This window comes from Pongo abelii, chromosome 17, assembly GCF_028885655.2.
Source record: "Pongo abelii isolate AG06213 chromosome 17, NHGRI_mPonAbe1-v2.0_pri, whole genome shotgun sequence".
Classification (NCBI taxonomy): Eukaryota; Metazoa; Chordata; class Mammalia; order Primates; family Hominidae; genus Pongo; species Pongo abelii.
In genome coordinates, this window is record NC_072002.2 from 83799257 (window position 1) to 83814835 (window position 15579).

At 32.6% G+C, this 15579-nt stretch overlaps 1 protein-coding gene across 12 annotated transcripts in view; it reads left to right on the plus strand.

Moving 5' to 3' along the window:
• Positions 1–15579, plus strand: part of CCDC102B (coiled-coil domain containing 102B) — a 376391-nt gene that overhangs the window by 56571 nt on the left and 304241 nt on the right. Inside the window, exon 1 of one of the 12 annotated variants that reach the window (XM_063716948.1) lies at positions 10622–10690. The exons of the other annotated variants lie outside the window; for them this stretch is intronic. The gene's annotated coding sequence lies outside the window, so the exon portion shown is untranslated. Of the gene's footprint in view, positions 1–10621; positions 10691–15579 lie in introns of those variants that run through there. 12 annotated transcript variants of the gene reach the window in all.

The window sequence follows — 15579 nt, forward strand, 5'->3', positions numbered from 1 at the left end:
GCAAAATCTGGACTCTTAAGAAACAAGAGAATTTTAGTTCTTTTGTAAAATTAAACTGTCCTATTTAAAAAGTTCTTTTATTATTCCTTGATAGATGTTATCTCTGATAAATTATTTAAATTGATAAAATGTTAATTGTATGTTTACTTGGAAATTGAAATTTAGAAATAATTTATCTAGCCCAAGGAAAGAAGGAGTGTTAAGCAGAGTATAGCCAGACTTTTCTCCATCACTCTAAACAGACTAATTAAAAGAATGGCTTTAGTATTTTATTTGGGAGAGTTCAGTGAAACACTTTCCCAGAGGTCTCTATAGTTTACCAGAAAAATTTCAGGAAGAAAGAATATCAAGGAGATGGAAACTATGAGAAGAGAGAGAAATAGCAAACCAGTGTGAGTCTGTAAAAGGGAGTTAAAGCTTTCTGGTTAAGTGGTAAGAGGGCAAATGAATGTTACAAAGTTTTGATTCCTGAGACATAAACCATAAAAAGCAGAATATAAAATAGAAGTTAGAAAGTTAAGAAAGGATTCAATCAATATGAACATGCACTCAAAAACATGTCATTAGCCATAATAATTTATTCCAAACAAAGGTATTTTCATTCTTGGAAACAACATTTTCAAAACTAGAAAAAACAATGCCAAGTCAAAAGAATCGGATTGAGTTCCTTCTTTTAGAGGATGTCAACAGCTGTAAATAATTTGCACTCCCAAAGTTATAAGAATGTGTCTAAGTGAAATACTATAATAGTAACATGGCAGAGGAGCCTGGGAGAAAGGAAAGGTTAATTTGATGTGCTCTGATATATCCAAGAAGTTAGTTTGCTTCATATGCAGTAAAGAGAAAATAAAGTTTATCTAAAATGAAGTTTTTAAAAAGTTAATCTTCTCTGACTTATTTTTTCCATAACACATTTTTATTTACTGTATGTACTGGAATTTATAAAAAATTAAATGACTAAATTGCCTTGTTATATTGTACCCTAATATAAATGTATTTTAATTGTAAATTAGTACTTAAATATGATTGGTTTTGAAGCACTGCTTAAAATAATTTTATTTGTTAAAATTGAATTCAATTTTCCCTTTTAATAAAAGCTATATTTTTCAAGTACATAAAATGCAAAGTATATTATATTACTTATTGGCTATCATTAAGACTAACGGTTTTGGGAGCTATAAAAACATTATTTAATTTTAAAAGATAGTTGTCTGAAATATAAACATGTTGACTGGTCTTAAAATATTTGGGTGGCAAAACACCCGGATGGCATGACTGATTTCTTGAACAATGAAAACAATAATAACACCACAAAATAGTCAAATATTTATATTAACTCAGTCACATATTTTACCCAAAATTGAAATTTTGCTTGTGCTTAAGAGTAAAAACATTTGCAAAAATGTATGCCTTTTCTTTCAATGGTACCTATAATTTGTTGAAGGGTTATGTAAAAGTGACCATAATATCATTAGTTTAAAAATATGCCGTACAAGAAACACACACACACACACACACACACACACACAGAAATTAAAAATTAGGCAGGTGGTTCACTAACATTCTGCAATAGGCACCTTTGAAGTTATAATTTTTATTCATACTGAAATTGTTCCTTTTTAATCTTAGTATCTTTCAATGGGAAATGATATTTTGAGACAACTCTTTGGGTATTAGGGGTTGTCTTTGCTACTGGATTTGTCACTATTCCTAATTTTTTTCACTTAACAAAACTAGAGTATATAAATATATATGTATATGTTTATAAATAAGTATAGTTGAATATAATAATTATATATGCATGTATCTATATACAGTACAGAATGGATTCACACTCATGCTTCCATTCAAAATCAGGACCAGGGTTTCTATTAAACTCTTGAGTCTCACATCTGTATCTCTTTTCTCCGTGTTGCAAATCCTGGTTCTTGATGACAGCAGGAATGGTAGCATTAGCTTATCACGGTCCACAAAATCTCTCATTTGCTTTATCTGTAATATACATACAACAGTCTCAGAATAACAATATCAACACTACCACGAAGAATATTATTACAGAAAATAACTAAATATTTTTACAGCTGTTTTTGTCAAATTATTGTGATTTAAATAACTTAGGATTATTGATCACTGTGTGTCTATATGCCACTAACTGAATACATGTTTAAGCTCAATTGCTTTGTTTTATTTTAGAATTTTAGAGATTGACTTATTTTTAATTTAATTTTGCATGGTCTCAAAGTTGAAACTACAAAAGAGGTATAATCAAAATTTAACTTCTTTACTCTTCATTTAATAATCCTAATAGTTGTCATTTAAAAATATTATCATTTACTTTTAATTTTAATATATATTAATTACCTAATCAGTACCACTTATACTTTTCCTTTGAAATATTATAGTTTTTCCGTTTATTTTAACATATTATACATAAAAGATTTAAAATATATGCTATATATATATTTGTATATGTATACATAATCATGTGTTGCCTTTCTTCTTTTCTGTTATTTTTTGTTTTGTCTTTTCACTTTATATTCTAGACATCACTTTATAGTCATATATAGAAATATCCCTCATTCTTTTTTACAACTGGAGATTATGTTGACATGCTACTAATTATTTATCACTTCTAATATTGACAGATATTTGTGCTATTTCTAATATACTGTTTTAAAATTATTTTTGCAATGAATGACCTTCTTATACTTTTTTTTGTGTTTTCACCAGTTTATCTTTGTTATATATTTTTTAAAGTGGAAATACTGCTGCATGAAAGGTAAAGGTATATTTAATTTTGCTAGATAGTGAGAAATTCCTTTTATTATATAAGGTCATTTTAAGTTGTTTAGTTAGTGTTTGATTTAGATAAGATCTATACATTGTGTTTTCTTGATAGGTATTTTGTCTCTTTTCCCTTGACATTTATTTATTGTTATAACCAAGTATGGAATTTAATTTTTTCCTCTTCTCTATATTTCTTATACATGAAATGATAGATTTAGAGGTTTAATCTCATTTAGGTTTTCTTGGCAAGAATACTACACAGGAAATGCTGGTACTTTCATCAGGAAATGTAAAAAATAGATTGCTTTCCTTATGTGATGCTGGTAGGCATCGATAACTCCTGGATTTTTTTTTTTTTTTTTGATGGAGTCTCGCTCTGTTGGCAGGCTGGAGTGCAGTGGTGCGACCTCGGCTCACTGCAACCTCTCCCTCCTGGGTTCAAGTGATTCTCCTGCCTCAGCCTCCTGAGTAGGTGGGACTACAGGCACACGCCACCACGCCCAGCTAATTTTTGTATTTTTAGTAGAGATGGGGTTTCACCATGTTGGCCAAGATGGTCTCAATCTCCTGACCTCGTGTTCTGCCTGCCTTGACCTCCCCAAGTGCTGGGATTACAGGCGTGAGCCACAAAGCCCGGCCCCTGGATTCTTTATTAATTCATGATATGCAGAGTGATGATACTCTAATTCTACTGCAATATATCTTTGATTATTTCTTCTCTCTGTTCTCTGTGTCCATTTTTGGGCATTATGTTTAGATGACTGTTGTATATTTCTACATTGTCCTGTACATTTCTTAACCTCTGTTTCATAGTTTCCGTCTCTTTTATCTGTGGAGTGTATTCTGGGTTTTTCTTTGGCTTATATTTTCAAGTTCACTAATTGTCACCTCAGTTGGGTATAATCTGCTTATTAACCATTTCCAATTAGTTTTCAAAATTTCAATCATTTAGTTTTTATATTTAGAATTCATATTTATTTAAAAACTACTTGGACATTTTTCATAATTTCTTCACTTTGCTATATTTTTAAGAATTATTGTTCTATTATAAAGACACATGCATGTGAGTGTTCCTTGTAGCACTCTTCACAATAACAAAGACACAGAATCAACCTAAATGTCCATGAATAGAAAACGGAATAGAGAAAATGTGATACATATACACCACGGAATACCATGCAGCCACAAAAAAGAATGAGATCATGTTCTTTGCAAAGACATGGATGCAGCTGGAGGTCATTATCCTTAGCAAACTAACTCAGGAACAAAAAACAAAATCTCGCGTGTTCTCACTTATAAGTGGGAGCTAAATGATGAAAACACATGAACATAAGGGAACAACACACACCATGGCCTGTCGGAGGGGGGAGAGTGGGAGGAGGGAGAGGGTCAAGAAAAATAACTAATGGGTAATAGGCTTAATACCTGGGTAATGAAATAATCTGTACAAAAAAAACCCTATGACCCAAGTTTACCTATGAAACAAACCTGCATATGTACCCCTGAACTTTAAATATAAAAAAAAGACTTATTGATACACGTTGAAAATAATTATTTCTGGTTAGTCTCAAATAATTCTAATACATAAACTTTTTGTAGTTTTTATTGTATTACCATTTTTTTCCCGAATTTCACTCCTTACATCCTTTATGGTACTTATATATTGTGTGTCTGTGTGTGTTTGGCTGTGCAGATAATTTTCCTTGGAATTTTACCTATAGGAAATATTTGTGATCTTGGTTGAATTTATTTCCATCAGTTCCGTGGGGAAATTTTCAACTCAAAACCATTTAAAAATAATTTTGCTGAGAACTTGTTGATTAAGCAGGTAGCACGAAGTAGAGCTGCAAACTCGTAACAGGTTCAGCTTGTGTTTCCATGTTTTAAAGGACTATTTCTCCCTTCAACACTCAATACAAGCTCAAGATGTGCATATGTCTTTGCTGTATCTTTCTTCTCAGTAGGTGAATTGATCATTGACTTTTACTCTCAAGTTATAGTTATTTTGGATTTCCACTTTTATATGAGGGTCTATGCTGTTGGAGTCCCACATTGTCAGTTTCTAGGCTTTCTTTCCTCTCTCTTAGGCCCTGAGAAGTCCTCAAAATGGGAGTCAAAGTTACCAATTTTAGGCAAATACCTTCACAATGAAAGTTGTCTTTAGCACTCTTTTTCTCCTTGATTTCTAACTTTCACTTCATGTTGGGCCTAATAATTCTTAGTTTCCTTACAGATCAACAAAATGTCATTTCTCCTTTTATTCTAGCTGCTTAAAATCTTTTTGTTGGTATGGGTTAAAGGGGGTATTTAGATCTCTGTGCTTGTAGAAAAAGAAACTATTTTATGGTATATGGAATTTTAAATTGGTATAAATGATAAGCTATTCAAGTAAAGGCATTACTATATCATGTGCCTCAAATTAAGCAGATTAAAGAGTAACTCGAAGAGAGTCTTGCCTGGAAGTAAATAAACAAATAAACATAAATAACTAAGAACAGTTTCCTAAATATGTCAGATACAGTGATTGCAATTGCTTTTCAAGGGAGAGAAGAGATTCAGGGTTGACAAGTATATTGCAATGAATCAAATGGGAAATTTTCTTCGATTTTTAAAGGAAGATTCTCATTACTTGCTGATAGGTTACAGGTACTAGATTCGAAATTAGTTCAGAAACTATAGAGCTTGCATAAGGGTATTCGTTAAACCACTGATCCATAAGTTTAACAAGTGAGGTAACACTTTCAGGCAAGGAAATGGGAGACATAACCCAAGACTAGCACCTACAATCTAACAGCAGAACAACTTTATGACCGTCTGATGTACTTGGGACTCTAGAAGAGAGTCAACGTTTTCCCTCTTCATATTCCAAACTGTCCTAGTATGTTTCTTTCAATTAATGGCAAAAGTTACTTGTTACTGAGTTCAAAATCTCTCTTTGCCAGCAAAGGAACTTTCTTAATTTTCCAAAAACAACACCATCCATCTTTTTCTAAGATTTGCCATTTCTTTTTCATCAACTAATTTACTCTTTAGGAATTCATATTTGATTTCTACCATTTCTGTATAAGTTTGATTGCCAGAAATCCTTTCTTTTAGCTTTGACGCTATTACATTTATAATTGAGTAGCTGCAACACTATTTTATGTGAGATGTACCCGGTTTTAGTTTGCCATCTCAGCAGATATTGCTGATTCAGAGATAAACAGGATTTTGGATGTCATCAGGTCAAATCTTTTTTTTTTTTTTTTAAATAAGTAGTAAACAAGCAAAGACTAAGTCACAGTGAATTGAGAAACTTTCCCTAAAGTCACTCAGTTAACTGAAATATGTTTATGTTAAAAAATTCCCAAATCCCACATGCATAACTGATTGAATAAATCACATGCTTATTCAAAGAGCGTTTATTGAAAAACAAATGCTTATCAAGCTAATGTGCTGGGAACTGGGGATAAAAAGGTGAACAGGGCATGGGAACTGCTTTGAAGGAATTCAGACTTGGGGAAGCAGAACCATCAAGGAACAGTGATGACTTCTGGTCAAAGTGATTTCTAGTTATAGTCTACAATGATGAAAAGGAAGAAAACCAGAAAAAAAAAAAAAAAAAACTGTGAAAACCTAGTACCAGAATTTTGAAGTGAAGACTCTTAAAAGGTAAATAGGGTGGGTATATGAAAAAGGAACCTGACTTATTCTAAATTTGGATAGAGGTTATTCTGAATAATAATAAGAAGGTTCGTTATGCATTCCTGTTTAATGACACACACTATCCAGAGAACTGGACAGCCATCCTTTTTTCTACGAGGTTGACAGATGTTCCCAAATACCTTGCCCTCATCTCCCAGTAGCTTGATAAACAAAAAATAAAACTGCCCAAAATTTACTCTGGCAGGAAATTTATGTGCACACACATGTGTTTGCGTTTTTATGTGTGTGTGAGCTGACAGTGCAGCAGGAAATTATGAGATGTATAGTCCTCATCAGGAGAGAACTATAAGGAAGTAGGCCAATAGGAAACCTAGTAGCATAGATGCTGGGGATTATATCTTTTCCTTGTACTGTGTTGCTTAAGGCCACATAGTCTAAGGTCAAAGATTGCTTAAGCATAGCACAATGATTGCTTAGTATAAGATTGCTTAAGGCAATTGAAAAGTATGAAGAAAATAATAAAGATTCATTTATATTTTAAAATCTCACCTTTCTTTTGTATTTTCATAACAATTCAATAATGTACATCACATATTAGCCCAACAGTATGTCATTATATTTATAAATAAATTAAGTACATTTATTTATGTTATGGGTTCTTACGGAATATAATTTGATGATTGTTGCATAATCAAAAATGTTTGGAGACCATTAAAGTAGAGAAGCAGGAAATCATGCAGTGAGGAAAGGAAAAAATCTAAAAATATAGGTGACTGTAGAGATGAGTTACATTATTGATTCTACAGAGCCTTGCTATTGATTATAAGGAGCTCTGATAGCTTAGGCAAGCTTGCTGCCTCACACATGGGTTGATTTTTTAAAAAGAAAACAATTGTATTGAGCTGTAATTCACATGCCATACATTCCACCTATTTAAAATGTACAGTTCAATAGTTTTAGTATATTCACAAAATTGTGCCACCATCATCAAAATCAGTTTTAGAACACTTTTATCAACCAAGATAAAATAAAATTAAGAAAGAAACCCTGTGTGCATCAGCAGTCATTCCTGATTTCTTGCTATCCTCAACTGTAGGCAAACAATTATCTACTTTCTATCCTTATTTATTTGCAGATTCTGCACATTCTGTATAAATGAATTATACAATATGTTGTTTTTTTTCACTGACTTCTTTTACTTATCATAATGTTTCCTAGCTTTCTCAATGTTTTAGCATGCATCAGTACTTTATTGCTTTTTATTGCTGAATTATATTCTATTGACTTTATGTGCCATGATTTCTTTGTCCATTCCTCAGTGAAAGGGTTGTTTCTACTTTTGGCCATTATGAATAATGCTGCTATAAACATTTGTGTACAAGTGTTTGTGTGAATGTAGGTGTTTATTTCAGTACAATTTTAATTTTGGGGAACTGCCAGACAATTTTCCAAAGCAGCTGCACCATTTTGCATTCCTCCCATCAATATGTAAGGATTTCACCTCCACATTTTCATCAACACTGTTTTTTTTTTTTTTTTTTTTTGCTTCCATAAGTTTATTCACAGGCACTGTAATGTGAATTTCATGATTTTCATGTCATGAAATATATTTTTAATTTGTTTTCAATCATTTTAAAAATCATTTGTTATGTTTTTATAATCTTAGCTATCCCAGTGGAAATAAGATAGTATCTCCTTGTTGCTTTGATTCACATTTCCTAATGACTAATGATGCTGAGGTTTCTGACAGGTTTCTTGTTAAATCTGACAGTTTTAATAAGTCTTTCTGTGTTTCTGGGCCCCAGAGTTCCCTACTCTACCATTTTGGCTGATGTTACTTGGATCAGAAACATTTTGCATTCACCTGGAAGGCAGTCTAGTCACAAGTCTGTGTCAACTTTCCTATCCTTCTGTCATAATACAGTCTGAGGAGAACGAAATCAGTGTCAGAACAATGACATAATTATAATCACACCAGACAAGCCAGAAGTGAGTAGAATATTTAGAGGGCTTATTAAGACCATAGTCTACAAACTCTGATGGAAAAAACACTATCATATCTGTTAAAGTTTTAGGGATACATAAAAACACATTCTGATTAGTTCATCTTGCAACTAATTAAGCATAGATAAGCATAACTTATCTGTTTTTGTATGTATCATCTGTAGTAATTGGCTAACAACATCATGAAAAGTACAAAACAAAATGCCTTCATTACTTAGCTGATTATGGAGGCTATGAGTGGTAGTCTTCTTTGTGCGTATTTATATTTTCTGATTTATTGAAAAGAAACATCTATGACTTATGTAATATGTATTAATTTTAAACAAGAACACATTTAAGTTCTCAGAAAATTAATAAGAGAAGAATGAGTGGGTGGACAGAAAGAAATTTGGATATAGAATTTTTTGGCTGAATTCAAGATTCTTTATCTGTAAAACAATAATTTTATTACATTAGTTATTTTCCAAAGTGCTCCTTAGAGTCTGGGGATTCCATGGATGACCTCCAAGGGCCATTGTTGGAGGAAATTAGATGTGAAGAGAGTTTCCAAGTGGGCAGGTATCCAGGCTGTCCTCCAAGAATTAATGGGAGAAGTTTCACTTTTGACATCCATGACTTCTGTGTAATATATAGTTTAACTCTTAAACAAAAGTTCTCCATTACTTTAAAAACATTTGAAAGCCAATGTGATAAATAATTTCTTAGGTTAATTTTGATGATATGCCATCAAAATATTATTATTTTGTTATTTTAAAAATGGTCTAGAGCTTATCTGGATTTGGCTTGTATAATGATTTGTGGAATAAATAGAAGACAGAAAGATTGGGTTATAGCTATTTAAAAATTTTTTTATAATAACATGTATTGCTGAGCCTTTGTAGATTATTTTAGTTAAAGTGAGAAAATGTTTTAATTTCAATTTTTAAGATCTAAGAGGTATAACTAGAATAACAGTCATTGAGGTATTTTGGGGGGTTTCTAGAATTAGACAAAGAATGTAAATACTGAAGCTACTTTTATGGTAGCTATATTGTGTAAATAATTTCTATCATTTAACCAGAAAGTGAAATTTTCTGATTTCAATGAATAGGAATACAATTTCTCTTTGAAGAAGCAATGGCAGTCTTGTTCTTTTACTATCCTATCAAATACATTATCATCATTGAATTTTCTTGGAAAGATGGTTAATAATGTTTATAGGTCCAAATTTTCATTTTTGTACTTCTAGGATTTGGATTAAATTATGTATTTTTATTCAGCTTATCACCCAAAAGTTTATATTTTTACTTATTTGGTGCATTTTAGAGTTCATGAGGAAAATCAACAAATACACCTCTTTGTCCTTGTTGTGTAGGAATATAATGAAATAAAATCACCTTTCAAACACACACACACACACACACACACATATATATATACACACACATATATATAAATGTAATGATTTATTCCTTTTCCTCTTCTCTCTCAAAGGTTTTTGAAGTCAATACAAGCTATGTTTGTGTATAGGAAAGTATGCCATGGAAATATTAGTGCTTTATTTAATTAGCTAATTGCACTGCATATTTCTTTTTCATCTGAATGGATATTTTTGCGTGTCCTCTGCTTTGACATCAGAGTTTTGATATTCTCAGCTTTTTTTGATCTGGATCAGGGGTGCATTATCCTCCTACAGTTCGGAGACACTGTCTTCACTCTCTAATTTCCAGTAGTTGGAAATAAAAGATTTGACTTAATCAGCATTGATTAACCAAAACTAAATGAAATCATCAGGGAAATTTGCTTGAAACTGTTTAGAATGAAAATAATATTCATTTTTCATGTTTGTGGTGTTGTGCTAATCATGTTTCATAATACAGTAAAAATATTCAACATTGTTTCTAAAAGACAAAGGCCATATTTTAATCACAGGATTGATTAATTAGCACCAAACAAAAACAAAAATTTAACGGTATGTGAGGCCATTCTTTTTTAGTGTAATTGAATGTATGCCATTATTATTATTATTGTTACTATTGTTATTATACCTGCCATTTACATTTAATGAGTGCTTACTATCTGCCAGGCTAGAGATTCTCTTTTGCAGATTCACAATCATCTTTTCAACAACTTACTGGCCTCGTTTTGCAGGTGAGGTAATTGGTATCCAGTGGAGGTTGGTGCGATTGGTTCGCTTATTTATCCAGCAGTCCTGGCCTGGGAAGGCTCCTGTTTTCAGTCAGATTTCCCACTGTGATATGTGGGTGGAGAGAAGGTAATCAGGTTCTAGATGTCCATAATCTAAACGTAAGGAAGTCTTATGTTTGAGTAGATTTCTTAAGTGTGTTTCACTAGGAGTGGACAACCTCTTTCCTTTATTTTTTAGTGCTTGTTGTAGTCTTGAAGTTTCCTAAAACTTTGTGATGTGTCTCTCCCTGTCCCTTGTGCTCATGCTAGGAAGCCTCCCCAGAGAGATGATCTACTTCATTTAAATGTCACTTCTTCCAGCATTAGACTCTGCCGTCCAAGCAGCTGCTGTGTGTGTGAGCAGAGAGAAAAGGTCCCAAGCCCTGTGGTCAGGCAGGCAATGCATTGATAATCCTGATGGTTTATACCTCATTGGTTTGAGTTTACACTGCACTTAGATTTTCTACCAGATACTTTTGGAAGACTGACTTTTACCTTGTTGACAGCCTTCTCTTTCAGATATTGGGTGATGTAGTTTCCCATGCTTAGATGTCCCTGTCATCAGTTCCCATATATTTTTGGTGTTTAGAAAGTCCCCAAAATGTCTTGTCTGATTTACATCAGAAGATGTAAATCACTCTTTCTTGATTTCACCATTGTTAGAGGCTTATTTTTAAAACAGGAGCAATACTTTTATGCTATAGGAAATAGGAGAGGGAATATACTATATGGAGCCTATTAAATTAAAGTCTGCTGATAACATTTATGAGTGTTTTTGAGTATAATTGCCTTAGGTTTAACAGTTGATACTCAAGACTAAACTCCATGTTTTACTCTTTCTCAAAAGGAAATTGTATAACAATTCTAATAGTGCTTTTTTCAATCATGACATTTTTCTGTTTCATTTATATGAATTTTTTAAATCCTTAAGCTGCACTGGCTTACCTCACATATGCTCTAGATATTCAATATTTGTTAAGAGCCGTTGTATTAGTACATTCTGGCATTGCTGTAAAGAAATGCCTGGGACTGGGTCATTTATAAAGAAAAGACGTTAATTGACTCATAGTTCTGCAGGCTGTGCAGGAAGCATGGCAGCTTCTGTTTTGTGGGGGGCGGCGCTCAGAAAAGCTTCCAGTCATGGCAGAAGGCAAAGGGTGAGTGAGGCATCTCACATGGTGGGAGCAGGAGGAAGAGAGAGAGGGAAGTGACACACACTTTTAAACAACCAGATCTCACGAGAATTCTTATCATGAGAACAGCACCAAGGGGATGGTTGTAAACCACTCATGAAAGATCCACCCCCATGATCCAATCACCTCCCACCAAACCTCACCTCCAACATTCGGGATTACAATTTGACATGAAATTTGAGTGGGGACACAGATTCAAACCATACCAGCCATCAAACCTGGTTAATGTCATGACTAATTAAATATAATAGTTTAGAAATTCGTACCTTAGAATAAATGCAATATTGTTTTTATTAAAGAATATGTTTTACCACTCAATCATTATTTATATAGATCCTTGTAATATAAGAAAAATAATAATTTTCTACATATATACATTTTTAATTCCCAAAATCTCCTTCAGTAAAATATGTGGTCTAACATAAGCAACATGTTAGGATCAAGAACAAACCTAGATCTTTTAGGACTTGGTTCACATTGTCTTTAAAGCCATAGATTATGCTATAAGCATTACTGTTTTGGTAACTTTTATTGTGTTTTGTTTATAGCTGCAATTTATGGCCAAAAATGACAATCTCTTATGATATAAGGAAATGACATTTTTTGAATTTCACAGAGTGTGGGTAATGTTTTGTCCTAAGAAATCAAAAGGAGAGATTAGCAAAAAACAATAAACTTTCAAGAGAGTAAAATAAAACTCATACTATGTAAAGAAAATTAATCCATATGCCTTAGCAAGTGGTGGTTCGATATTGCTGCCAAGAATATTTATTAACATTATTCAGGACAATTATGCATTGAGGAGGATTAGTTCTGTCTTGAAAGAGATTATTTAGCAAGGGCTGCCCAAATAGTTCGAGTTTACAGATTCAGAAATGAGATATGTTTTCTTAATCAATGTTGTTTTTGTTAAGTTGTAGACACTCTTTCCTTAGTGAGGTCAAGTTGAATTGCAATTTAGTATAGTTCCTGATCAGTAAAAGCACTTTTCATCAGTATAGTGGACGTTGAGTTCTTTTGAGAAAAAAAGCAGTGCTTAGCCTTATTGATTTAGATGTATTAAGGTGAAGCATTTGTTCTTTCTGTGTATGTGGTAATCCTGGAGTAGAAGTCACTCAGAAAAATTAATTATACACTGTAAGACTGCTTCCTGCAAACAAAAATGGGTTTTGTAACAATGTTTTTTTTTATTCCTTATGTGTTTGATATCCTAATGCGTACAGACTACATAAATGACTGTGTTTGAAATCTGTAAATAGAGTGTGTGTATGTGTGTGTGTGTGTGTATGAGAGGGAGACAGAGATTTTAAAGCACCTAATGTTTTAGTAAGCTAAACTTTCAAAATTATCTAGTCTAATTTCCTGACTATATATATATTTTCTCTCATATATTCATATATATATTTATATATGAAAAATAAAAATGAGACTTGGAATAATGGAGTCAACTTTGCCTAAGACCACACAGCTGACAGCTGCTGAGTAGCAGAGCTAAATCGTAGCCTCATCTTTTCACTACTCCATCACTATAAACAGTGTATCTCAACTGATAGAGATTTTGCCTCTCAGGGAACATTTGGCAATGTCTGGTAACATTTTTGGTTTGCACAACTAGATGTGCTACTGGTAACTAGTAGGTGGCGGCTGCTGCACAGGACAGCCTCACATAACAAAGCATTATCTGGTCCAAAGGTCCACAGTGCTGAGTTGGAGAAATCATTCCAAGAAGCTGCGTGCATCCTACTATTATTAACCAAGGAAAGAACAGTTAACCATTTACTGCTGATATGAGCTCAATTAAAACCTAATGACTATATTTTTAATCCTAATTTTATCAGCTATATCTAATGATTTAAAAAGCAAATATTTATTTCTAGGCCACCTCTTAATAATTAGATATTCCCAAGGAAATGTCCTAAAATTTTCAGTCTCACAAAGATAATTTCACAGTTTTTATTAGAAGCTTAAGTAATGTGTCTAACTGCTTTGGTCAGAGCCTAAGTAGTGGGTGCCAAAACAAGACCACAACCATAAAGCTACCAGGTTGAGAGGTAGTAACGTAAGTTATACCATCAGACTGGGACATGCCTGAAGTTACTTAATGTTCATATTTACAATATAAAAATTTGATTTTAGATTATTTTGTAGATGTTGTAGTTAGGTCAACATAACTACTTTTAAAAACAACTATTGCTAATGATAGCTTTAATCCATTCCTTTAATTCATTCAGTTGTTTGTGATGTACTGTTTTAGCACTTTACATCCATTATTTCTTAACTGTCAGAATCTTTCTACAGGTTACATCTTTTTTACACATACATGAACCGTGGCTTAGAGATGTAACTCTTTGAGAATACACAACCAATGCTTGAACTCAGGTCTGTCTGACATCAAGATCTCTTCTTTTTTCTGCATGTTAGATATTGTAGATTAGATTTATTTTTCTTAAATAGTTTTCTTAACTTTTCCTTTAGTTGACAAAATATAAATATAGTTAGTTTTGTGTCATAGCTTAGACATTTTCATAAAAGTGCATATTCTGTTTATAAAGAAAATTTGGACATTGAGAGACAATTATTCCTATTTTTAAAATAGCAGGAGGGAAGAAAATAATATTTTCTATAATGATGCAATAAGATTCACTTATTGTCATTTGGACTTACATGATGGGCACACACAGGTTAGTTTAATAAGATCTGCTGGCTGCCCAGCTGGTCTCTCCTGATTAATGAAGAGTGCATTTGGAACATCACAGCTGCACTCTGTGAGTTCATGCACGGTTGTAATCTATGATTTCAAATCACCTAGTACGTTTCAATCAAAACCAAAATTGGCTTCCTTACAAAAAATTTTCAGTTGCTGACATTGTAACATGTTGTTTTAGAGTAATTTTACAAATATTGTTAAGTCATTAAAATTGTAGCAGTTAAGATTTTTAAACTACAGCTGAATTCAAATAGTTACTAAGGTCCACAGAAAATTATCTGTCTGACTTCATTGGTATTTCTATTTTTTAAAAAAGTTTGTCAATGACAGGCATATATGTATCTAATGTTAGTACTATTAATTCTTTCAATTTATAAAAGTAGAATAAAAAACAATGTTAGAAGAATTTAAAATCACTGTATACTTATTCAATATTTTGATAGTATATCTTTCTAATTTGCTTTCTCTATAACATGTCCGATTCTGAGACGTTATTTTTATTTTCTTCATTATGTTCGTAGAACATCCATCCATCCATCCATCCATCTATCCATCCGTCCATCTATCCATCTATCCATCCATTTATCCATTTACTGTTTCATTAAATGATGAGACCAAGATATGTCTTAGCTCTGCTACCAACCAGCTGTCAGCTTTGTGGTCTTACTCATTAATTTATTTGCTTTGTTTTTTGCAAAATATTAAAATATAAATACAACATTATCTTCTTAAGAAATTCATAGCTTTTTGAGAAAACAGAGAGGTAAATAAATCCACCAGTATAGCTTTAGCTGTAGCGTTAACTATTTCTATGGGAATCAGGAACTGCCCCACAGAGATGATGAGAGATAGATGTAATATTGGGTAAAGGTTGCTATAGGAGTTTTCAATTTCATGATTTCTTCTGGACCTCCCAGTTAGGTGATAAGAATCTAGAGTAAATCAGTTTTGATTAATATTTATTCCCCATTGTTTCTCCAGCTAGATACTATTACAATTTTCCATTGGCCTCTAGCTCCCAATCTAATAAATAAGGACATAGGAGAAACCTGATGACAGTGGTTTCACCAGATTAAG